This window comes from Cnephaeus nilssonii (genome assembly GCF_951640355.1).
Source record: "Cnephaeus nilssonii genome assembly, chromosome: 8".
Taxonomy (NCBI): domain Eukaryota; kingdom Metazoa; phylum Chordata; class Mammalia; order Chiroptera; family Vespertilionidae; genus Cnephaeus; species Cnephaeus nilssonii.
Window position 1 is genome coordinate 16,138,709 of NC_137079.1, and position 25,963 is coordinate 16,164,671.

The window sequence follows — 25,963 nt, forward strand, 5'->3', positions numbered from 1 at the left end:
TATTGTTCCAATATTACTCCGTCTCTTAAAAATGGGGAAAATAATCCACACATGTTCTCACCAGGTGCAGGCTTCAAGTGTGCTATTTGTTCAGTGTGGGAAACAGAACAGCCCTCTTCAAAATACGACTCCATTCACACTTAACCAGGTTTCTTTACAAAAAACACAAATAAACTATGCACGGGCACCTACCTCACTCCCGTCGTTGTTTAAAATGAGCATGCCTTTGCATCAGCTTCTCACCCGGAAAGGTCTACAAGTACACCATTGAGATGCTATGGTTCTGCAGAGACAAGGCTGGCTTCCCTCCACTTTCTCTGTCATAACCCAGGAGGCTGGTGAAGGTCAGATCTCAGCCTCAGACGCCTCCTGCTCAGATCCTCCTCCGCACTGCACAGCCCATGCCTCTCTCACTCCTGTCCAGCCTGCTCTCCCAGCCTCTCAAAGGGTGCCTGGCCCATAGAGGTGCTGCACAAACACTGCTAAATAAGCAAATTTAAGGTACAACACTGGTCCCGGAAGAAGGCCTAAATACCATCAGCACAAAAGGGCAACACTTGGGTAAAGTTAAAAACCACCACCACTACAAAAGGTAAAGATGAAAAGCGAAAAGAAAAGCAGTCAAGGAGGACTCTGAGAACAAAACAGACTAAGCTATACCTTCCCTCGGTATCTTAAATGCAGACGTTTTGTTTGTTTTTTTGAAGCCAGGGATAGAGCTTTAAGCTGGCTGCTCTCATCCATAGGCAGACAAAAGAAAGTGGTGCAGTGGATTTTTCTTCTTCCACATTCTGTTTCAACTGCAACTCTTTCTCAGGCTGAATAAGCTGAACAAATAATGAAGTTTTCTAGAGTTAGTCTGTATAGAGTCAGAAACAGTTCCATAAAAAAAAAGAGAGAGAGAGAGACTGAAAAAGCTTCTTTCACAGTGATTGCCAATACGGGCAAGATTACAACGGATTCATGAGGCACCAAAAAAACATATTCCTTTTCAGTAATATTAGCCCCATCACACAGCATGTCAGGTAGCCACGTCCAAAGCTGGGTGCACATCCAGCCAGAGCAGACACAGGAACAAAAAAGCTCGTAAAAGACATCTGCGAGGCTGTCTGCAAAGAGGTCTCAATTAGAAACCTGCAGTTTAATTGAATTGCCTTGTAAACGACCCTCAGGCCAGGCCCAAATCATACTCCTGGAGGTGCCTTCTCCTAACCGGTCTTTTCTGGTCTTTACCTTGAATTTTCCTTTCCATCACTTAATGTTTCCAGATCTAAAGTTAGTGTTGCCCTGAGATTTATTAATAAAAGCGCACCGATCCCTTTGGGAAAGCATTGGGAGGATTAAATAAGACAATAATAGGTTTTAATGACAAGCATAATGAAAAAACTAAGCAGGTTCCACACTCAACTTTTGATTTCTCTCTCGAAACCCCAGCTGTCTTTCCCGGCTCAAAAATGGCAATTCCATCGTTCTGGTTGCTCAGGCCAAAAACCTCATGTCTTCTTTACTTCTTTCTCTCATGACCCAGAGCCATTCTGTCAACAAACCCTTTAGCTCTACCTTCCCCCAGATCTAGAACGTGGGCGCTCCACTGCTCGTATGCAGTCCCAGGGGCCGTGTGTCTTCCTGGACTACGGCACCAGCCCTACCTCCCCTCCCTGCTTCCCCGGCTACTCACCACACACCCTCCAGGGTCTTCGAAAAATATTTAAATTTTTCTTAGCCCAGAAACCCCCATCGGCTCTCCAACTCTCATACATAGAGTTGGTGAGATTACAAGTGACTTATTTTCTCCTTTCTAGTTTCAGGCATTGTAATTAACAAATTTTATTGTCCCTGAAAGGAACAGCGACAGGGTTTTTTGGTTTTTGTTTCCAATAAACTCGTTAGAAATGTCACGAGAGAACAAGATTCTTGGAAGTGGATAGAATGTATTTAAATCGTAGAAAGAAAATAGGGGCTGGGCTAGGAATTCATTTTATTGACAACTAGTGGTTATTCACTAAGAAATAAAAGACAACCTCTATTTTAAATTGTCATATATGAACTAAAATGAAGACACCTCATCCTACATGTACAACTACTTTTGCAATCAATTCCTGGCACACCCTAGACCAGGCGTCCTCAAACTACAGCCCGCGGGCCACATGCGGGTGTTTTTGCCGTTTTGTTTTTTTACTTCAAAATAAGATACATGCAGTGTGCATAGAAATTTGTTCATAGTTTTTTTTAAACTATAGTCCGGCCCTCCAACGGTCTGACGGACAGTGAACTGGCCCCCTGTTTAAAAAGTTTGAGGAGCCCTGCCCTAGACCTTCGGAAAACACGTACTGACTAAAATTCTGTCTTACCATAAATGAAGGGGATGTTTCCATTTCAAACGACTTCAAATAGCAGGTGCCTAACTCCAATCAGGGCACATGCTGCTTAGTATATACTAAGCATCCTGAGTGGAGTAATATTCGCTGCAGCCACATAGCTGAATAACCTCAACTTCCCACCACATTCACGCATCAGAAAAATGCTGCAGGTATTTGGTATGGCACGAACAGGTGAGATATAAAGCAGTACACACACATCCCTCCCTCTGTGGGGATATTTCCCCATCATGACAAAGGTGAGGAAGGACAAAGCACAACCCAGACGCGGACTTAGCCAAATGTTGGGGAATCCACCCGGGCCACCTACTGATTGACACACAGCTAGTCCCTTGCTTCCCAGTCTCCTGGGGCTGGACGCAGAGGATGCCCCACCTGACACCACAGGACTTGAACCAGCCACTGGGTCCTGCTGTACTCTCCTCTTTCATCATTTCCAGCACATTTCTCATAACAGCGCTCCTCCAGTTCTTCAAAGGAAGGATTATGACCCCAATTTACACACAGCTGGGCACGTTAGCCATTCTGAGGGAGTGGCTCTACTCTTCATTTTATAAAGAGCCAGTCAGGCTTAAAAATGAAGAAGAAGTCATCCAATCTCATTCCCTCCGCCATCTCCAGCAAAGGAATCAAAGGGAAAGCCATTAATATAAGGAGACACAAAAATAACAGCAAATGGAGCTCAGGGGGACTCAAAAGCTCCTCGTCATTAGGTCTGAAACTGAAATATTAAAATATTCATGAGATGAAGGAGGCCCTTTAGTAAGAGAGCAGGATCATCATTCTGAAACAACAGAAAATATTCAACAGAGAGAACTGAAAAAAGCTTTTTGTACTTACATTGGGACTTTTTAAAAAGCAAACAAATGAAAATATGCAGACTGCTGTAGCAAGCCACCAGCCCGCAGGCTACGTTAAGTATTAACTTAGAACTGAATGTCCGCAGAAATACTTTCATCAAATACATCGCAATGTCGGCGTCCACACACAAAACTGGTTTGGAGAAAAGTGGTTAAATCAAACCTTTTTTTTCCTGACGATGAGAGATTGACCTCCGATTTCAAACCACCCTTACACTTACTTTCCTCTTAGTTGCTAACTGATTGAATGTATCATTTCCCCCCAAATATCACAGTGAAGGTACATAGCTAAATGTAATCCAGCTCTCTGAAACAACTCTGAAAGTTAAGAATCCATGGGCTTTTATCTCTTCATCCACCCACGTATATATGTGTGTAAACATACAGACATGTGTGTGTGTATACACACATATATACACATATATATATGTATGTGTGTATATTGAATACATTGTCAGTAATGTTTATTACTATTACGATATAATAAAGTAACATAGAAATATATTTAGCATTGCACATTGCTAAACAGTGAGATTATATATTTTCCTCTGTCAGGAAGAAGAATATGGGTTTATTATAAAGGCATTTATCCAGCTGTACCTTCAGGGTTCCCTCAGAACCCAGCCCACCTCTGGCACCAAGAGCCTCCCATGCGTTGAAAACGCGTCTCTGGGACGCGAAAGGAGCAGGGAACTGGCTGCTGCATTGTGGTCAAGGAAACCAAGCTTTTGAACAAATAAACGATCCCTTTCTTTAAAGTGCAAACAGGTAGGGGGAGATAAGCTTCACTTTCTAGCAAAAGCAAGCGTTATCTCCTCTCCCTTTCCCTCCAAGGGAACCAAACCCTGAGAGGGTTCACAGCTCAAAGCCGATTGCCTGGCCTGACCCAGGAAAACTCCCCTTGGACAAAGCGTGCTTTCCTCCAGCACTGCGAGACACACAGCAGCCGGCCTCTGAAGAAGCCGGGGACTGCCTCAGGATGGCAGACACTTCTGGAAAAGCAATGATGTTAAGGTACTTAAGCCTAACAGAGTTTGAAATCCTTACGAGTAACCCTGATAGCTAATACCATGCCCGCTCTCGTGAAGATCATTTTATATGCACCACCTCTGCCTGACTGGGTTTTGAGGCAACACACACTAAAAATCAGATTGTCAACTTTTGCATCCAGCGGCAACTACCAGCTATTAAGCTAGTTAGCACTTAGACACTATTAACTCTCAGCTACACCCCTTGGTAAATGTTCCCAGCCACTTAGGGTTCTCTTTCAAGAACTGGAATGCAAATGGTTTAGCATGGGTGTGACAGTGCACACTAATGATTTCCCGCTTTTTATAAGTGTTAAATAGCAAGAGTAACTCTCGCTGATACCCAACCAAAAAACACTTCCCACATCAGGGAGGTGGCCTGTGGTGCTGGTATTTTCCTAGTGTGTGTGCAAATGATAGCAGAATTTTTGAACTGAAAGAGAGCCACACCATGCAGACCCTCATACCTAACCCTCCCCTCCAGGGAGCTGAGGTTTCAGAACTGCCAGGCACATTACGCAGCGTTAGTGTGACTCCTTAAAACACACCACACAAGGTTTTGTATCTAGCATTGCTGGTTTCGATGGCTGCAAAACAGATGGGAACATTGTTTCTTTTCTTTTCTTAAATCTTCACCTGAGGATTCTTTTTCCTTTGATTTTTAGAGAGACCGATAGGGAGAGAGGGAGGGAAAGAGGAAGGGAGGGAGGGAGAGAGGAAGGGAGGGAGGGAGGGAGGGAGGGAGGGAGGGAGGGAGGGAGGGAGGGAGAGAAACATCGATGTGAGAGACACACAAGGACTGGGTGCCTCCCGCATGGGCCCCAAGTGGGGTTGGGGATTGAACATGCAACCGAGGTACATGCCCTTGACCAGGAATCAAACCCAAGACCCTTCGGTCTGAGGGCCAACGCTCTAACCCCTGAGCAAACCAGCCAGGGGCGTTTTGTTTCTTTTAACTTCTGTGTTCTCAGGACACCATCAGCCTTCATTAAGGCTGGGGTTCCAACTTCTGTGGCCATCTGCCACCAATGCTCTTAATAACCAGACATTGATCTGGTTCTCAAGTCTGAAGAAAAAGCTTTCTATTTTTGTTTACCCTCACAGGGTTCAGACCGCAGGGCGCACCCACCGTGCAAAGCTCTAATTTGGCTGACACAGAACGAAGGCTGTTCAGTGGTCTCTTACATCGGGCCGTAATTGCTTTTAGCCCCAATTAGTCAAATTTACATTCTGGAAAAAGGGCATGGGTTCCCACTTCCAAATACTTACTCTGTGGGCAGGAAGATGACCTAAAAACACCAATGCAACCCAAAGGAGGGGAATTCCGGTCTGCTCTCAGGAGCACCTGCCTGCCTCAGCCTGTGTCTGCTCTCAGCCTCTGACCTCACCCCTCCCTGCCCCACTTTCTCCTACGATAAACATGGGGGTGTTACCATCCACTCACACTTAGTAACATTATACACTGAGTGGCCAGATTATTATGATCTCTGAACGCATAATAATCTGGCCACTCAGTGTGTATCCTATATAATAAAAGGCTAATATGCAAATTGTCCCCTTGACCAGGAGTTCGATCAGCAGGCAGGCTGGCCAACCGCCCATGTCCCCTCCCCCTGGCCAGGCTGGCTGGACCCCACTCATGCACAAATTCATGCACCAGGCCTCCAATACACACACACACACACACACACACACACACACACATACATACACACACATACACACACTGAGTGGCCAGATTATGTGTTCAGAGATCATAATAATCTGGCCACTCAGTGTATAGTTACACTGACACACACACAGAGACTTACAGTACCCCACGCTGCCACAGCCCACTCTGAAGCTATCTCCCCCAGCTCAACAGATGACAGCCCCATCCTGCCTGCCCCTGCCCACCTTCCAGCAAGGGTGGAGAGCACGGGAGAGCTGCCCAGGGAGAAACAGAAACCACAGTTCCATAACCAGACAACTACTCTACTAGGTACCATGCACAGTCTCAGGGTGGCTGGTCACAAACATGGAAAACCTGGGTTAGGCGGCCTGGCTCACAGTGGCCAGAAGCACCCGCAAACCCACCCATCAGGTCCTCCTGTGCATCCTAGTGGCCAGGCCCTGAGGCCCACGCTGCACCCTGGCCTGCGGCATCCGGCTGCACTCACCGGGCGGGGGGCTGCAACCTCATGCCGGCTACCTGGGGGCAGGGTTGACGGGGACGGAGGTGCGGTGAGAATGCGGGGTGTCCGCCGAGCTCGCTCTCACTCCCCCTGCTACCCTTCCCTGGGACACCAGGGCTCGTGTGCCAGGGAAGCCCCGGCTACCTGGGGGCGGGGGTGACGGGACGGAGGTGCGGTGAGAATGCAGGGTGTCCGCCGGGGAAGCTGTAGCTGCTGTCGGGGAAATAGCCGTCTTCACTAACACTGTTGGTGAAGGAAGGCAACCACTCCTATTTGCAATTCCCGTCCTACATCTCATAGAGGAGACCACGCCCAGGGACCACCTTGATTTGCCTTAGGTGTGGATCACAATACAGAACTACTAGAGGCCCGGTGCACGAAATTCGTGCATGGGTGCAGTCCCTAGGCCTGGCTGGTGATCGAAGTGTGAGCGTCTGGCGTGGAAGGGCAGGTCCCAGCTGACCTCTGGGCCCTGGGCAGCACCTGGGCCCCCGGGCCCCCATGCACGCCCCTTCACCTAAGTCACGGTGCCTGAGCCCCCATGCAGAGATGTGGTGAGTTCAGCTGGACGCCGCAGGCTGGGGTGAAGCATGGGCCTCTGGGCCGCCCAGCGGTGCCACATGGAAGCTGGGAGGGCAGCGCCCTCTCTCCTGGCCGGCCTCACAGACTGGCTCTTGTGTGAAGCCATGGGGAGCCCGACCAGCCCCTGCAGGCTCGACAGCTGTGGCCCGGCTCACCAGGAAGAGGCCGCGTGGGTGCGGGGTGGGCTCCTCGTGGGCCCCCGGCACATGAGTGTGGGGGCTTCCCCAGCACACAAACCCTGGTGTGCAAGGAAGGGTAGCAGGGGGAGGAGAGTGAGCTCGGCAGACACCCCGCATTCTCACTGCACCTCCGTCCTCGTCACCCCCGCCCCCAGGTAGCCGGCAAGAGGTCGCAGCCCCCCGTGCAGGTGCCGCGGGAGGTTGGTCGCCGCCACCCACTCACAGCTCCCCGTCCCAGTCCCAATTGGGCAATCAGGGCCTGCCCGCCACTGGTCACCGTCTGCAGGGCGATTAGTCAGGACTGGGACCCCCACCTGGCTCCCTCAGTCCCTGGGAGCCGGGCAGCAGCCCTGCCGCCCACCGCCGCCACCTATTGCCATCTGAGGGGCGATCGGGCCCCTGCTCACACCCGCCTTGGCCTGGCGCTGCCCGCTCACCTGCTCCACCATCCCACCACGATCCCACTCTGGTCAGTGCCCATCAGGGCCAGCAGCGCCTCCACCTCTGCCCACCACCAACACCGCGTCACCGATGCCTGCCATGTTCTGCGCCGCCCCTTGGTGGTCAGTGCATGTCATAGCGAGCGGTCGAACTCCCGGTCAAATCATTTACATATTAGCCTTTTATTATATAGGATACCTATTTTGGTATTCTAAAGAAGTTTCTAAGTAATGAACTTTCTATAGATTTGCCTGATTTAGCAAGTAAAAACACAGGATGACCGATTACATCTGAAGATTGGATGGCATACATTTATATGAAAAAGTTATTTGTTGCTTACCCAAAATTCAAATTTAACATATGTAGGCACGAGATATATTTAGGATAAAACTTAGTCAATGTTTATCTGAAGTTCAGATTTCACAAAAATAGAGCATCCTCTGTTTTATCTGGCAACCCTACCACGGCTCTAGGACCTGGGAGAAGAAAGGTGAGTGAGACGCGGCAGCTGACTCCCGGGAGCTCACTATCCAGTGAGAACCAGACCTGGACGAGTACAGCACAGGTTACAATGGAGGCGAGAGGTGTTTTCCAAGTGCTTTCAGGAACACAGGCGAAGGAGCCATTAAATCCTAATTTAGCGCCTCACGTCCCTATCCTTCACAACGAAAACGAACATTATGGAACTTCGCATTCTAGAATTCTCTGTATCCTACAGATTCTATAATCCTGATTCACGACCTTGCTAAGTGTTCCAAATGTCCCTCCCTGACAGGACATCACCGCCCTTCAGGAGTAATGTCCACAGCCAAAGCATTTTCTGACACGTCCGGGGCTCAGGGAGCTCTCTCCTTAACCCCGAGCTGCGTCGGTAACCGCACAAGAACCCACATAAGAGCCGAGAGCATGTGGTTTGCACGCGATGGGCGCTCAGTAAGGGTCATCTGGGTAAGAAAACCCAACTTCACTAATGCCACCCCATCTTCATGTGCAACCCCAAAGCCGGAACAACTGTGAATGACATTCACTGTGCCCTCGCCATGGTTTCCATCAGAATCACGTGGCTGTCAAGGTCATCTGAAAGGAGCTGGAGAACACCAGCCACAGGACGGATGTGAGACGACGGGTGAGAAAACACCCGGAGTTGCACACACTGCCACGTAACCCCCGTCACTCACAGGCTCTGAGAGCGAGCAGGGTTGGAGGGTTGGCCTATTTCAGATCCATCCTCACCCTGTCAGCCGAGATGAGGGACTCCCACATACTACTCACGAGCACACTTCTGAAAGTACCATTTTTGGGCCCATATTTGGAAAACTCACTCTCTGGAGCTCTTTTCTGAGCCAGCAGCTAAGGGAGCTGGGCACGGAGTAGACTGGTCAGGTGGGGTCAAGCAAGGACAGTGCCCGAGAGACCTGCCCCAGGCTCACGTTATTCTCTCCTCGTGGCCCTCGGGCAGGCGTGATGGGCACAGCCTGGCACTGAAGCGGCTCCAGCCTAAAAATCACCTGAACCGTCTCGTGAAGAGCTGCGCCATTTCCCCAGGATTTCAAGATCAGAGGAGACAAAGCAATAGAAGGGCAGGGAGTGGGGGAAAAGCAAGGAAGCTAAGAAATAGGTGGTATGTTCCTATTTTCTGCTAGGATTGCCTTAGACCACGGAAAAGAGGGCATGATCCAATATTGCCAAGTGCATTCGGTAAGACTTTGGGACCCACAGTGAGAAACCAAGGACATATTTCATGTCAATGACAACCATTTGAAGACTTAAAATGGGATAATTAGCTGGGTGGTATTTTACTTACAAGGTCTCAATTTTCCAGTATTAAAAAATAAAATAGGTCTTCCATTCCTTGCCTATTCATCTCTGCATCCCCGGCATTGAGTACCTTTATGGCACTAGCAGACATCCCATGGTGTCTGATAAATTGATAAGTTAATGGATGGTGTCCAGGACGTTTCAATCCTGTGAGCCAGATCCCCTCGATGGGCATTCGTCAGTTGATTACTGCACCTGGGAAACTGCAGCCACATGGTTTTGTTTATACATTTTTCCTAACAGCCAAGGTGAACCTCCAAGTGATAAAGAGAAACAAGTGTACTCAAATTCTCATCTTTCAAGGCCCAACATTAAAACTTACTCAAAATAAGTTACTTTTACAAGTCAGAAAAGTGAAGACACTTTTACAACTTCAATATATCAAAGAAACATCAACTTGTTTATAATTTTGTTTTATTTTTATTTTATATATATTTTTTTTATTGATTTTTTACAGAGAGGAAGGGAGAGGGATAGAGAGTTAGAAACATCGATGAGAAAGAAACATCGATCATCTGTCTCCTGCACACCCCCTACTGGGGATGTGCCTACAACCAAGGTACATGCCCTTGACCGGAATTGAAACCGGAACCCTTCAGTCTGCAGGCCGACGCTCTATCCACTGAGCCAAACTGGTTAGGGCTATAATTTTGTTTTAGAGGCAGTGCAGAAGAAAACATTTTGAAAGCACTGCCAAATTCTAAAAAAATTAAAATACAATAATTTGTACAAATCCCAAATAAACTCAGTCCATTAAAGCAGAAACACACACACACACACACACACACACACACACACACACACACACAAACTGTTTCAATTCAAGACAATAAAAGTTTAGACCAGGGATCCTCAAACTTTTTAAACAGGGGGCCAGTTCACTGTCCCTCAGACCGTTGGAGGGCCGGACTATAGTTTAAAAAAAACTATGAACAAATTCCTATGCACACTGCACATATCTTATTTTGAAGTAAAAAAACAAAACGGCAAAAACACCCGCATGTGGCCCGCGGGCCGTAGTTTGAGGACGCCTGGTTTAGACAGAAAGTTCATAAAAGTTTAACAACTAAATTCCAGATATGGCCCCACGATTTAACTATTAAACAGTCAACCCAATATAGGACAGGTTTGCTTCTAACTCAATATCCCTATTGGATCTCTGACTCTACAGCAAGGTATCTTCCAAGCCAAAATATGCCAACTACTTCTGCCTTGAAATAAATACTGTCTGTGTACTTCCTGGGCTTAGGTACTTCCTTCTCTTTTATCCAGCCACAACTGATCCAGTCATCTCAACCATATTTAATAGTAAGTAATCTATAATAATAAAAGTGTAATATGCTAATTAGACCAGATGTCCTTCCGGACAAAGCCAGGGCTGCGAGGGAAGCCCGGGTCCCGGGTGCCAGAGGGAAGCCGGTGCCGGCAGCCGGGGGAAGGAAGGCCTACTCTTGCATGAATTTCGTGCATCGGGCCTCTAGTGTATAAATAAAAACATACATATGTGTACAGAAGCCTCCCACATCCACGGTATCGCTTTCTATAGTTTCACTTACCTATCGCAGCCAATCGTGGTCTGAAAATAGTAAATGGAAAATTCCAGAAATGAACAATTCATAAGTACTAACACTCTGAGGAGCATGACGAAATCTCAGGGCATCCTGCTCCATCCCACGTGGGACATGAACCATCCCTTTGTCCAGAGTATCCATGCTGTATACACTCCCCACACATTAGTTACTTAGTAGTGGTCTCGCTATCACAGTGCTGTGTTCAAGTCACTCTCTCTTGTTTTACTCAATAACAGCCCAAAAGTGTAACAGGAGTAATGCTGGCAATCTGGACAAGCCTTTAAGTGAAAAAGTGAGTACAGTACATTACGATATTTTAAGAGGGGGGGGGGAGAGCACATACACATAAATTTTATTGCAATGTGTTGTTGTAATTGTTCTATTTTATCATTAGCTATTATTGTTCATCTCTTACTGTGCCTAATGGGCTAATGGTAATTCAAAACTGTGAACTACTATACTGCACTTTTTTAGTTAACAAGTTAAAAGCCCAGGGATTTAAAAAAAAATTTTTTTTTTTTTTACTGTTTTTTATTGATTTTAGAGAGAGAGGAACGGAGAGGGGTTAGAGAGAGAAACATCCATTGGCCTGCACGCCCCCTACTGGGGATCAAGCCTGCAAGCTGGGCATGTGCCCTGACTGGAAATCACACCTGAGACCTCTTGGTGCATGGGACCTGAGCCACTCCAGCCGGGCCAAAGCCCAGGGATTTGAGGTTGGCTCTAGAAGAAAAGGCCATTTGTAACTTCCTTCATTCACAGCCTGCCTTTCCCACCATAATAAACAGAACTCTAGTTCCCCCAAGACCCACTCAGTTGGAAGGAGCCTCTCTCTCCTCTGAACACGCGTGGTGTTTGTCTAGATTCATTTCACAATGTATTGCAGCTGCGCACAAGCCTCATCTCCCTTCCTGGACCAAGGTCCCCAGGACACGCTCTGGGGGAGATTCCTGCTGACCCTCCCCTGGTGCCCGTGCCGTGCTGGAAGGCTTGAGCCAATCCGTGCTGAACAAAGACAGGATTCGCAAATAAATACCCTTACTGGTTTCCCGTGCATTAACCCTAAATGCTATTCTATTTCTCTGTATTGCATGAGCACTGTGTAGTGCTCTTAGTTAATAATAGAGACAAACTAAGTTAAACGATGTTTCTTGCAAAGATTCTTTTCATCTAGTGTGAGCTAAACCCATCCTAACCCCTGAGAAGGCAGCCCCAACCTTTTTCAGCACCTGGGAGCTGGAATTCTGATGTGGGAAGCTGCCCTCGGTAGACATGGACTTCGTAACAGAGGTGGATTCCCCTCATCCGGAGCCACGCCCAGCTGCTGGGACCCCTACCTCTGATCACCCCACAGACGGCCCTCCTAGTAGGTGAGACAGCTCACCAGCCCACAGTGCAATCCCTGGGAAGCCGGTTCTAATTAATCCAGATGAGCCAGGCGGACACCTGCCTGGGAGGCACCTCCCCACAAAGCAGGTCGTCGCTGTCACACAGACATAAGCACCGCTTCAAATGACTCAACTAAGCAGCGTTACAAGCGGCTTCCACTGAGAGTCATCATGACTTCATGTATGAACTTTAAATAATACCTTTGATATCATAACACAGTTCCCAAAGGAATCTTTAGGGGAGGGAGAGGGGGACAAAGAGCACACACTAATTCTCCGCTGCTGGCATCGTTTTTAATCCTCTCGTTGCAGCTAGAGGCTAGAGGAAAGCGGTGGGAGAAAAGATCATGGGCGTGTTCTTTGTATCTTATTCCATTTTACTTTCTCATTACGAGGTTAACAAGTAGGGAAGGCTTAAACTGCTTTTCCTCGGAGCCTGAAGAACTTCGTGGGGGCCACTGCCCTGGAGATGCAGAGGGAGCAGGAAGGGTGAGGAAGGGGCAAGAACAGAACTGCTTTACAGCTGCAAGGAGCCGGGAGAGGTGTGCCCGCCTTCTGCTGGGTCATTAGACCAAACCTCAGCTGTTAACATCACAGGACGTCTCCTCCCACAGTCCCCCAATCCCGCCCTACTGAGGACCAATTTGATAATGAATAAACAAAGCACAAACAAAAGCCACTAACTGAATAGAATGAACAGCAAAAACAGATCGTCTTACACCAAACAGATTTCTTTAATAGATGTGCTGTGACCTCTTCTTTTACAAGCACCACCACTGAAAATAAGCGAGAACAAAAGATGACTCCACATGCACAGCCATGGAGAACGCCAGGGCGCACGGCATGCATAATTCATGATGCAAAGCAAGCTGCCATCAGCATCAGTTATCATTCCAATATTTTAAAGTGGTGAGAGGTTACTAGATATTCATAAAGTCTCTTCTTTCTTCCGCACGACCCTTCCAAATTTAAGAACAAATTGGGAACTTTATTATCTGCAAATGACATTACTTACAAACCTGACACTATAAATCTGCTAGAATTTCACTTGGTATCCATCATAGGATGGTGGCTAAGCAACCCTCACAAACCAATTAAGTCAGCAGGCAATATAGATCAGCCCTGTTGGAACTGATCTTATCCAATCACTCCTGCTTTGTTTTAAAATAAAAGCCCCCGATTTCTTCCCACTGCGGTTAAAATTCACCCCATACACTCAAATCAAAGAGACACGCTTTTCCGCCTCACGGACGAGGACTCTGGAACCCAGCGAGGTCACCTGGCATGTCTGAGATCTCACAGCCAGGCACAGAGGCCCAGGACTCGCTGCCGCGGCCCCCGGAGTGCCTCCTCCCTTCCCAAGGACCTGCCCCGGGGCCTGCGTCCTGGGCAGTGTTGTCTGAATTAGCCCAGGATTCCATTCACATTCCATCCAAGGCAATGGTCCATGCTGAGGTCCTGAGTGTTCGTAAATGCTGTACATTTGACATTTCGCCACTTGACCCTCCAATATTTCCCCCCACCCGAGAGGGAAAAAAATCATCAAATCAAAAACATATTTTAGCTTTATACCAAGCTGCCAAGAGTTCTGTTCTAGTGAGAGGAAAAAAAAAAAGTTAGCTGACAGGGTAGAGAGGCTAAAAAATACAGGAATGTGCACCTACAAGGGAAATGGCTGATTCCCAGTAATGTGCACGACCCTCCTCCCCCACCTCCCCCACCCCGACTGCACCGAAGTTCAATGGCTCTGGTGGTTTGCAGAGAGGCCCCAGCATCACCTCCGCTTTGCTGGAGACCTGCTCCTATGCATCCAACCCCACCCACCTGGCCCAGCGGGCTCCTGAAGATCTTTTCATCTCAGCATTTACTACCCAGCCCCACAACTCTATGTCTACTTCTTGCTCCCCTCCCTAGACTGCAGCTTCCGGGGACCGGGGCCTGCTCGCCCCGACTCTCCATGACCTTCCCAATGCCTCGTCATTGCAGGTTTCCAGTTAATGTGTACACAGAGATAAACACGTGCCTTACACACACACTATTTTGTTTTTCATTCAACCGACCACCCATGTTTGACAGATGGAAAGCTATCATTTTCCCAAGAGGCATTATACAGGCGTCCTCAAACTATGGCCCGCGGGCCACATGCGGGTGTTTTTGCCGTTTTGTTTTTTTACTTCAAAATAAGATATGTGTAGTGTGCATAGGAATTTGTTCATAGTTTTTTTAAACTATAGTCCGGCCCTCCAATGGTCTGAGGGACAGTGAACTGGCCCCCTGTTTAAAAAGTTTGAGGACCCCTGATATACAGGGTGGTGGCAGAGAGCGTAGGTTCCGGAGTGGGCAGCCTGGGCCCTGCCATGTTCCGTGGTGCCCAGGCCAAGTTACTCGGCCCCCCTGAGCCTCGGTGTTCCTCACCTGTAAACAGGGATCGTGGTGATCAGAGCTACGATTTATTAAACACACGGCAAAAACGACTCTGGGCACTCGGCATCCACTCCTTCAGTTAATCCCACGTCATCTGAGGCGGCTGACAGCAGGGGCAAAAGCGTAGGAGCTGTTAGAATGGTTCCCTTTGTTCACAGACGAGGAAACTGAGACCAAGCTTCTGGACTCCCTAATCCACTGGATCTCAGAGATAAAAGATGTCAGGCCGCTTTATCTGATGCTGGGTAAGCAGCTCGCAGAAGGCTTCCCGGCAGTGTTCATCTCTGTCCACAGCAGCGGTCGCCAACCTTTCGGACCCCGCGGACCACCGGTTGGCGACTGCCGGTCTAGGGGACATCTGTCCTCTGTCCCCCTCCAGAGAAAAATACGTGGACTCCTTGGGGTGGAGGTGGAGGAGGAGGAAGTGGGAAGTTACTCATATGTGACAATCCGAAGTTACACACTCGGATTCCAAGCATTACACACTTATCTGCGGGACTCCGGCGCCTGCGTCCCTGGAAGGCCAGCGCGTGTCTGTGCTCGGCTGAGAACAAAGCCACCAACACCCCACCAGATCCTTCAAAAGCAAATATTTGTCTGCAACTAAAGACACAGGATTCTTTTCTAACAAAGAGCAACGTGAGGCTTCCTCCCGGTTTTACTGCGGCTCTGCCTTCAATGCAAATCCACCCCCCCCCACCCTCCCCAACCCCGGTGAGTTAACTAATGTGCCTTGAGTCACAAATGGCACCATAAGTCAGGAGATTTATGAGCTGTAAAAAGGGACAGCGGGCGGGCGTATTCCAAGCTTTCTGTGAACACCTGGGGCCGGCTACACTGCACTTTATCACTTCCTGGAAACGGTACCTGTGTTTTTGGCTCAGGCACAGAATTGTAACAGCCCTGCTAATCGACCAGATGCAACCATCCCTGCTATGTGGATCAGCTTCTCTCTCCCTCTTTTTTAAAATATGTTTTTATTGATTTCAGAGAGAGGAAGGGAGAGATATAGAAACATCAATGATGAGAGAGCATCAACTATGGGCTGCCTCCTGCATGCCCCCTACCAGGGATCGAGCCAGCAACCTAGCAACCCAGGCATATGCCCTGACCTCCTGGTTCATGGGTCGATGCTCAACTACCAAGCCACACAGGCCGAGCTGCCCCATGTCACACAGACAAGGCTCGGAGGGGCAGAAACAGTCAAGAAGCGGCCAAGAGGCTGGCACAGCCCTCAGAAGCTCGGTCTGGCTGCAGGAAAGCTGGGCCCAACCGTCTCAAATGCCAATTCCTAAAACAACCAAACAGAAGACAAGTGCGCTTTCCTTTTCCCCACACCAAGAAAAAGAGATGGAAATACTGTAGCAACCAGGAAGAATGCACATGACAGGAGAGGAACCAGAGGGTGTGCGCGTGTGTGTTTTTCTTGGGGAGAAGAAAAGGCACACACAGTCACAGAGGCTGAATAAAAGAGAAAACTCAAAAGAAACACCTGCCCCAACCTAGAGGCGCACAACCAGGGCCAGCCATCTGGGAGCGAGCGGTGTCAGCGAAGGGGACGGATGCAGCCCACAGGGGCTGTGCGTCCCATTTTTGTTACTGTACCCCGGGCACACAACAGCCCGGCTCTCAGCAGACCCGTGAGCTGTTCTGGGCATCCCAGCGTTCTGGAAAATTCACATGTCTCTCTTTAGTTCTTTCTCACGCAATTTATAAGCACCGCAGCCATGCCATGCAGAAGTGTGGCCCAGGTGAATTAAGAGAAGCCCAGAATAAATACATATTCTTCACGCCGTGCTCGGAAAATGTGGCTGCTCTTTCCTCCTTACCGTCTGCATTGATTTGGACACTTGGTATGAGATGGAGGCTCTATGCGTAGTTCTCTTTCTCCAAGAACCTGACGGGTGATTTTGTTAGCTTTGAATAACATATTTTAAACACAAAACCCACGCTAACAGGATCTGATTGTTTACCTTTTTTGCAAGTCAAACACGTTTTAGTGGGCTGGGTTAGACCCATCCTTTTTTAAAAATATATATATTTTTTTTATTGATTTCAGAGAGGAAAGGAGAGGGAGAGAGATAGAAACATCAATGATAAGAGAGAAACACTAATCAGCTGCCTCCTGCACGCCCCCTACTAGGGGACCGAGCCCACAACCCAGGTATATGCCCTGATGGGGTAGCAAACGGTGATCTCCTGGTTCATAGGTCGACGCTCAACCACTGAGCCATGCTGGCTGGGCTAGACCCATTCTTTATTCATTACGCTCACTGAAGAGCAAATGGTGCGGATGATCTCTTAAAATTTGAACCTCTGCTGGTACCAGGATCCACCCAGGGCACATTTCCTGAGCATAACTCCCCAAGCTGAAGTCTAGAAACACGATGGTGTGGACTCTGAAGGCTGGTTGTAGAGCAGGAGAAAAAGCCGCCCCACTGGCTCAGGCAGGTGTTCCCAGGGCCGAAAGCCAGAAACGAGGTTTCCAGTCAGTGAAACACAGTTCATTATCAATTCTTCTTCACTAATTTCTCACCTCCACACAGTGTTAGTCTATCTGCCACTGTCTTGTTGTAATCAGCAGTACATTTGTTTGCAGGCGTGTAAGATTTGTAATTATTGCTGTGTCTAAACATTACATCCCGTTATAATGGATGAATTAAGCTGTGAAATGCATAATTATGCTGAAAACAGTGGTATTCCAATATGCATCACAAAAGCCAATTACAAAGATTACTCTTCTTTTAAATCACAAAGGTAAGCTTTTTTATAACTCCCAAGCCCCTTTTTACGTCCCACCATTTTGACTCAGTCATTTGTCTTTTTCTAATTGCACCGCAACAGTGTTCTGAGCACAAGGAGGGATTATCAACCCTGAGGGAAATAAGGTTGTTTCTCAAAATTCTGGAAAGTGGAGAGCTTGCTCAGCCTCAAGGAGCAGTCAAGGGGCAGCAGTCAGGAGTACAGGCTAAGCCTAGAGACCCTACTTGCGCACGATTTCGTGTGCTGGGCCTCTAGTTAATACAGTAATAGCCCTATGGCACGAAAAATAAGAATCTTATTGAAACTATAATAAAGTTGATAGTCCAACAGTACCTAGGAGAAATACCATTTTTCTGAATTTATCTCTTCCTTCTCCATTCTTTTTCTTTTTAAATCCCCCTTTTCAAAATCAGAAAGGAAGGGAAGGAGGCTTGCTCGACTAACCCAAATTCACTAGTACCGTAACAATGTATTAATACTACATTCATTTATATGCATCTCATTGATATGCATCGTTTTAGCTGTGGGGAGGATCTAAGAAAACTTAACTCTTTAATTCTCTCAACATTTAATATGCTAAGAATGAAAAACCACCTCAACAACGCGTCCCTTCATCAAAGAAATCTGTAAATAGCAGCCATATATTTTCCTGATGACAGGACCCAATTTAATTTATACTGCCTTTGGAGTCAGTGTGCATGCAGTCTTTGGTGTTCAGAATCACTGATGACTTCAATCCCTCTGGATACAAAAGCAAATCCATAAATAACTCTGAGAAATGTAAAGCCTTCTGAAAGAGGAGGTATCTCCCCCCCCCCTTCAAAAAGCTGATTAGTTTTGGAAGTTTTTAGAAATCTTCAGATACCATGCATTTTCCTATCTCAGCATCCTGCCTATTTTGAGATCTGCCTGAGATTTCTTGAAAACAAATGATCTGAACTGAAAATCAATGGAAAAGAATGATCTGGGTATTACTTTCCACCTACTCACCTAAGTCAAGCAAATTCAAAGCTGTAGCCAGTCTTTCTCAGTATGATCATATTTTTCCCCTAGAAAATCAAAAGCCAGTTTTTTCAGTAATTACTCAAACATGCAAGTGAATTTCTCTGTATGTGGTCAGATTCCATATATGCAAGAATCAACAATTACATCACCAAAGTCCCTGCTCAGCTTCCCACGGCCAATGCCATGTATTTGTGGACAAAAGGGGCCACATGCTAACCTGCCACGCTCAGGGAAGGCCTGCATGGCAGTCTTGCAAACTTAAAGACCTAGAGCAGTGGTCGGCAAACTGCGGCTCTGTTGACTAATGAGTTTGCCGACCACTGCCTTAGTGTCTCAAAACTTTGCAAGGGAATTCCCAGTCAACCCTCCCTCCCCCCCGCCCCCAGGCAGGAAGCCAGCAACTGAATCTGCTCCTAGCCTCCAGAAGCACTTGACTTAAAGGTGTGGTTGTACAACACTGAATGCACTAAATGCCACGGAACTGCTTCCTTACAAACGGTTACTCGGATGTGATGTGAATTTCCATAAGAGGAGGAGGAGGAGGAGGAGGAGGAGGAGGAGGAGGAGGAGGAGGAGGAGGAAGGAGCGGCAGCTTGGACTCAGTAAGCCACTCCGCCCAGAAGCAGAAGGGCGCACACAACCGAAGAGCAGTCTTGACACAGCTCCAGTTTTCCTTTCCTCCTTGCCCTTCTCGCAAGTGCCCTTGTGCACAGATTTGCAAAAGCAAAGGAAGCAGCTGGTACAGCCGGGGTGCCTGGGGCTGCCAGTCCAGAGCACGGAGTTCCTTCCTGAGGCCCGTGACACGGCCTCCAGGCTCACCGTGCCCCTGGGAATCCACGCCGGCCCCGCCAGGACCCGGGACCTCTGTCCTGCTCCAGTACCCCCCCCCCCCCCCGCAACGTTCTCTCTGCTTCTGTAGCCTTTGCCTTCTGTAAACCTATCGCTAAAGATAAACATTTGATTTTTGTTTTGTTTTGTTTTGTTTTACTAATTTACTCTCTAAGTAACAATCCATATTTTCAGCTAAGAGATTATGTTGGGGAAGGAAAATGAAAAAAATGTTTTCAAGCACTCAGTGCCAAAAATAAAAAATAACTACAAATGTTCCCTTCTCCCTCTCCACGCAAGTCGGCCTTGCTGGCCATGGTGTCTGGGAGTCGTTATCCATCGTAAACAGCACATACAGAACCATCTCTGCACTCATTACAGGCAGCACCTTTTCCAGGGGTTCCCATGAGCTCAAACCAGCAACCTTAACTCCGTCCGGAGGTTCGAAAGCAATGGCACGTGGGAGAAGAGGAAACAGCTGGTACCCACCATGAGGAACTTCTTCCCGCACCACCAGCTTCACCCTCCTCCCCATCTATAGTTTCCCTCTTTGAGAGGCCAAAGTCAGGGTTGGGGCAGGGTTAGCTGGAAAGAGCTATGGAACAGCAGGCTTGGGGTGGGGGGGTGCTCACTGCCTAAGGAAAGAGAAGGCAAGGTCAGGTGGTAGAAGGCAAGGTCAGGTGGTAGAAGGCAAGGTCAGGTGGTAGAAGGCAAGGTCAGGTGGTAGAAGGCTTTCTGTATTTTGGGCGTTGAATGCTTGAAAACATTTTCTCATTTTCCTTCATTCGCTTTGCATCCTGATAGCTGCCCCTTGCCCACTCTTGCCTGCACCACACCTTTCCTGAAAGAATTAGGAGTTGGATACAGAGGGCAGGAATATATGTACCAGAAAAGTCACGTGGGAAAATTATAGATGCTTACCTTAAAGTGCACATTTTAAGACAAAGAGCATAAACCACCTAAAAAAAGCACTTTGCCAGGAATCGATTAGGAAACACCAGAATTTCTGGAGTTCTTTAAAAATAACCAATCCGCTTGGAGCCCCTTCCTACCTGCTCAGCCCTGCAGCAGGCACTGTCTAGGGAGTGTGACCTGCCAGCACAGGACACATCAGGTCTCGGAGAAGAGAGTATGTAACTGTGGGGGAGAACTGTCACACTTACAGAGGAGAGAGTCTTCGTGGTTCAACAAAGACAGGTCATCATGTGTGTTCCGGGGCTGTCTGGGATGCCTGTCAATCACTCTGGGTTCTATCAGCTGCACAGACATGAGGAGCCAAATGGGGCTCAGAGGGTCGGCCTCATTAATGCAAAAGCAGGACTGGGGAAGGCAGGCCAAAACGGGGCCTCCTCACCTCCCGATGACGTGAAGGAAAGCAGCCCCCAAAGGAAGGGGGACCTGACGGCCACCGGCAGCTGGTTTTGCAGTCAGAGCAGCCGGGCCCGGGAGCACAGACCGGGCCGGGCCTGCCCCCCAGCAGACCCACCGGGTGTGCTTTCCACAGCGCCTAGGACACAAAGCAGCTTAGCTCCCCTCTCCGCCCCGGCGCACAGGAGCGCCAAGGCTGCAGAGACAGGAGAGGGCAAGAAAAGAGGACGGCACCTGCCCCTGTATTTTAAAAAAAGGGGGGGGGGGAGCTGGGGGGGTCCTGCCAGTGTTGCTCAGGTGGTTAGAGCATCGTCCCGTACCAAAGCACCTTGGGTTCGATTCCCGGTCCAGGCACATACCCAGGTTATGGGCTCGATCCCTGGTTGGGCACATGCGGGAGGCAACCCATGGATGTTTCTGACATCAATCTCTCTCTCTCTCTCCCCCTTCCTCTCTCTAAAAATCATAAATGAATAAATAAGTAAGTAAATCGGGCCCTAATGGAGGGATAGTCGGGTCCTTAATCCTAACAGGCTCCCATGACGACAAGGGAGTTGATGGGTGGATGGAGACAGCAACCAAAAATGTAAAAATGTTCGCTCCAGTATCTGCCCCACTCCTGCCCCCACCCCCACCCACACTATGGAGCAGAAAGAAGCCCCTCACTTCCTTACAAACACACAGAGAGTAACTATTTCTCAACACGTTCTCTCACCTAACCCCCAAAACAACCTTGGGAAGCACCCTGTGAATGTCTTGGGCGTTAAAATGAAGTAAATGAGTAAGAAGTAAGAGTTACGGGAGGCTTACTGGGAGGAAGACTAGCAGGTAGCAGACTAGGATACAAACCCTCTGTGAACAAAGAAAAAATACTTTCTCTAGGGAATCTGCGCTGCTCGGGCAGGGACGCCTTGCAATTTAAAGAGATGGCCACCACTTGATGCGATTGACTCTTGAAGGCCTCCCCAGCCTTTGAACTCTATCAGGCACAGCATGTGTTTCTCCCGCTGCATGACGAAGGTTTGAACTTTTACAGGAAACAAAGCCCAGGAGAGCTCAAAGTGGACCCTTCCCAAAAATAAAAGCCAGGAGGCATCCATATTAATAAAGCTAAACTCAAAAGATATTTAATAACCTTTGTGAAATTACAAACAATGACTAATTCAATCCAAACAACTAGGTCAGCTCAAATTCCAGTCGCTCTAAAACTGAGATATAACAAGGCAAGAACTTTGCTTTGCTTCAGTGGTCAAAATGAAGGGCCTATTGAAGGGAAAGACCAGCAATGCGGCGACCATGGGAACACTGGGGCATCTGGGGCACAGGGGAAGGAAGATGGGACGGGGGACGAAGCAAGAGGATCACTCCAGTACCACCTAGGAGTTTGACAGAATAGGTGACTATCCAAGAAAAAAAGGCATTTCTCACAAAAGACCAAACAGTCATTCAGCCAACATGTGACAGACTCACAGAAGCCACAAAGCCTCAGGCGTGGCTCCTGCTCAGAGAAGCGAACAACCTCATCAAAGAGCAATCAGGGCACATACACAGACACCAGCAGAACAGGGCAGAATTGGCCGAGTGCCTCGGAGAGCTACCCAGTGGGCAAGAACTTGAACTCAGGCAAAAGGCACTTGATGGGAGATGTGCATAGGCGTCGAGAAACCAAATCTGAAGACCATGTACCAATGCTCTGTCTACCGGCTTTGGGGTGCTTCCCAATTATCCTTAAAAATAACCTTTAACAATCTGGAGAGTAGGATGTTCAGTGAAAAATTACACTGACCCAAGTTCAACTCATTAAGATGCACTCTTTCAATTTAAAAACACACAGCATTCATTCAACTGCTTACATGGAATAGCAAAGCACTAGAATCTTGCTGTAGGCCTATGAACTGGCCTCAATAATCCACATACCCAACCCTCAGGAGTATTCAGCTTTTCTGCCATATTGGTAGAAAAGAACAGAAGATGCCCGGCCAGCGTGGCTCAGTGGTTGAGCATCAACCTAGGAACCAGGAGGTCAACAGTTTGATTCCTGGTCAGGGCACATGCCTGGGTTGTGGGCTTGGTCCCTCGTGGGAGGAGTGCAGGAAGCAGCCAGTGAATGATTCTTCCTCATCATTGATGTTTCTCTCTCTCTCTCTCCCCCTTTCCCTTCCTCTCTGAAATAAAAAATATTTTTTAAAAAGAACAGAACGAATAAATATCGCACAAGAAGACACTTACTCCAGGACACCCAGACAAGGTGGAGGGGAGCCTGGCTGCTGGAAGCTGGCAGTCCGGTCAGTGCCTGCAGAAAGCAGGGGAAGGCTCCCACACCAGACCGTTAGGCTCATTACTGGCCTCATTCGAATTTCCTGTCACTCAACCCATTTATCTTAAGGGAGATAAATCAGTAATCTCTCTGGCCACATAATTAGATCTCTTTTTTAAAAAAACTTTTAAAACCAAGAGGTAGTCAGCTGAGAGTTTTCCAAAACATGGCATTTCTTTCATTAGTCAAAATGAAAAAAGAGAAATACTGTTCTTCCCTAGGCCAACTACATTAGTGCAGCGTAGGCTGGATTTCATGACCTATTGACAATGACAGGGCCAACGCGGACTTTTCACAAAATAAGGTTTAAAACTATTAATTCAACATTTCTTCTCTATAAAAACAAGAGAGACAGTCACTTGCTTTTTACTCGCAATGTCCCAAAACTGAAAAAAAATTCAAATTCTAGGTTTTTTTTTACATTGTATCAAAATTATCAGTTTATAGGGGTACTTGACACTAATAAAATGTAGAACTAAGTAACCAACTTTTTCAATGTTTCTAAAAGCAAAATGACTTCTTAAAAAGACAAAAAGCTACCAATAGAGTCAAAGGTTTCTGCCAAGGTAAAATATATTTTAATAATCAAGGGACTGAATAAACATATTTTAAATGTATGCCCTAACGGTTAGGGCCTAACCAATTGAACACCCAACCTCATAATTCTGTTCCTACAACACCTTCTAATTTCTTATTACTTTAACTCTTCCCAAGTCTTTTTTCTTTCTTTCTTTCTTTCTTAAGCCTCACTTGAGGGCATTTTTTCCACTAATTTCTAGAGAGAACAGAAGGGAGGGGGAGAGTCAGAGATAAACACGGATGTGAGAGAGACACATCCCTCATGAGCCCCGACCAGGGAATCAAGCCTGCAACCGAGGTATCTGCCCTTGACCAGAATTAAACCCATAACCCTTCAGACTGCAGGCTGACGCTCTAACCACTGAACAACCGGCTAGGGTATTCCCAAATCTTTTGGAAATGTGGCAAATACTAGCTGATGATGGCTATCACAGAAAAATATGAAAGAGGAAAATGTGTTTTTTCCTTGTTGTCTTAATGTAATGAATGGACTATAATCACCTTTTTCTAGAATAGAAGCCTAAACAAAACAAAAAGATAACTTATTTCTCTGCCCATAAATAAAACAGAAATAGACAGTCTACATTATCAAAACACCTGGTAATTTATTCCTATTCAATATATAAGATAATATACAATTTTCAGCCATTTCTTTGTTGAGAAAAAAAAAAAATCATCTCTTCCTTAGAGCCTGGATTGCAAACCAGGTGTGCCTCCTTTAACTGGCAGACAGGCCAAATGATAACAAGGGAATGGACCTGTTTGTGGAATTTTTGACTATTACCAAAAATAAACAGCTGAGGTTAGGGGAAAAAAAATCCAGCCTCATTGTTTACACCTCAAAGTTCTTGGAATTCCTCTGCACAGATCTTTACTTGTTCAATAACCTATGCCTTTCCCTTTGTTGCTAATAACCTCAGCTGTATGAATGTTCCATCGGGATTAAGAATTGGCTTTAGTTAGCTCCTTCAATCAGCTACTCTGTGAATATGTAACTCTCAACCACTTCATTCAATTTAGTTAGACAATAGAGAAGTGTCTGCTTTCGGGAAGAAAATACAATGGCAAATATAAAACGAACTGAAGCATCTACCAAGTCTCGGAGTGTGAGAAGACACCAGATAATCATACAGAATGGACAGCTCAGTTGACAGGTAACTGAATACGATGGCTTTTTTTCAAGTTGAAGAATTAAACTCAGCCTAGATCTAGGGCAAAGGGAAGATGTTACCTTCGGAAATATTGGTGTCGGGTTCCTCCCCGATACTATGACGAGCTGCATCAGCCCAGGACAAAGATCACAGTGGTACAGTCTTCTATTTCATCCCCTCTCAATGTGCTGGGGGTGGGGGACCGAGGGGAGAAACTGGCAATGATACTATCATTAGGTTTGTCCTCAGGACACTTGGAATGTTGTTAGCCAAGCCTGTGCTCCACAAATATCTGAGTTGTTTAAAGAATTGCTCCAAAGAATGCCTTCACATGTGGGAAATGGACATAGTCCAAACTCAACGCTCAGGATGCCAATTAACCAGAATCAGAAGTGCCAGACAACTTGTTCTGTGTTCTCCCATTCATTACAATGGTTTAGGTAGGTAGATAGGTAGGTAGGTAGGTAGGTAGGTAAGTAGGAAGGAAGGAAGGAAGGAAGGAAGGAAGGAAGGAAGGAAGGAAGGAAAGAAGGAAGGGTGCTGGAAAACATTTCCCAGAAGAGAAAAAAATTATTGACAATATTTTATCTCTTCTATCTCTTACAAAGTACTTCCAAAAAGCTCCACTCTCTAACACTTCCCCAAAAAACAAACAAACAAACAAACAAAAACCACCTTAAAACATCTGTAAAGCGCCAAATTGCCAGGAAATACCCGAGGAAAGTCCCCTGAGAGATCTCAGTAGGCTGCGGTTCCTGCCCACGAGTGTGGTGAGTGAAACTGTGATCCCAGGAGTTAGTCATGCATTACAGACTGAAAGTTTTGTTTTCACTAATTCATCATTAATATCAGTATCATTGTCTTCACTAATCCAAACCCGATTACAAAACATTCTTCTCTGGAATTTCTTAGGAAAAGTGAGCTATACTTTTTACTTTATGACTACCCTCTCCACATTTAAACAAACAAACAAAAAATGGCAACTGACATGTCAAACTCAGAGCATCTCAAAACCCTCTGGATGTGTCTAATAAGCATTAAAGCCCAGGCTCAGCAAGAGACTAACATCAGACACCATCTTCTGTTCAACAACCTGACATTTCCTCCCA

General features: G+C 47.1%; 1 protein-coding gene across 2 annotated transcripts in view; it reads right to left on the reverse strand.

Moving 5' to 3' along the window:
* MFHAS1 (multifunctional ROCO family signaling regulator 1) overlaps nt 1-25,963 on the reverse strand; it is a 65,612-nt gene that overhangs the window by 35,785 nt on the left and 3,864 nt on the right. The window lies entirely within an intron of this gene.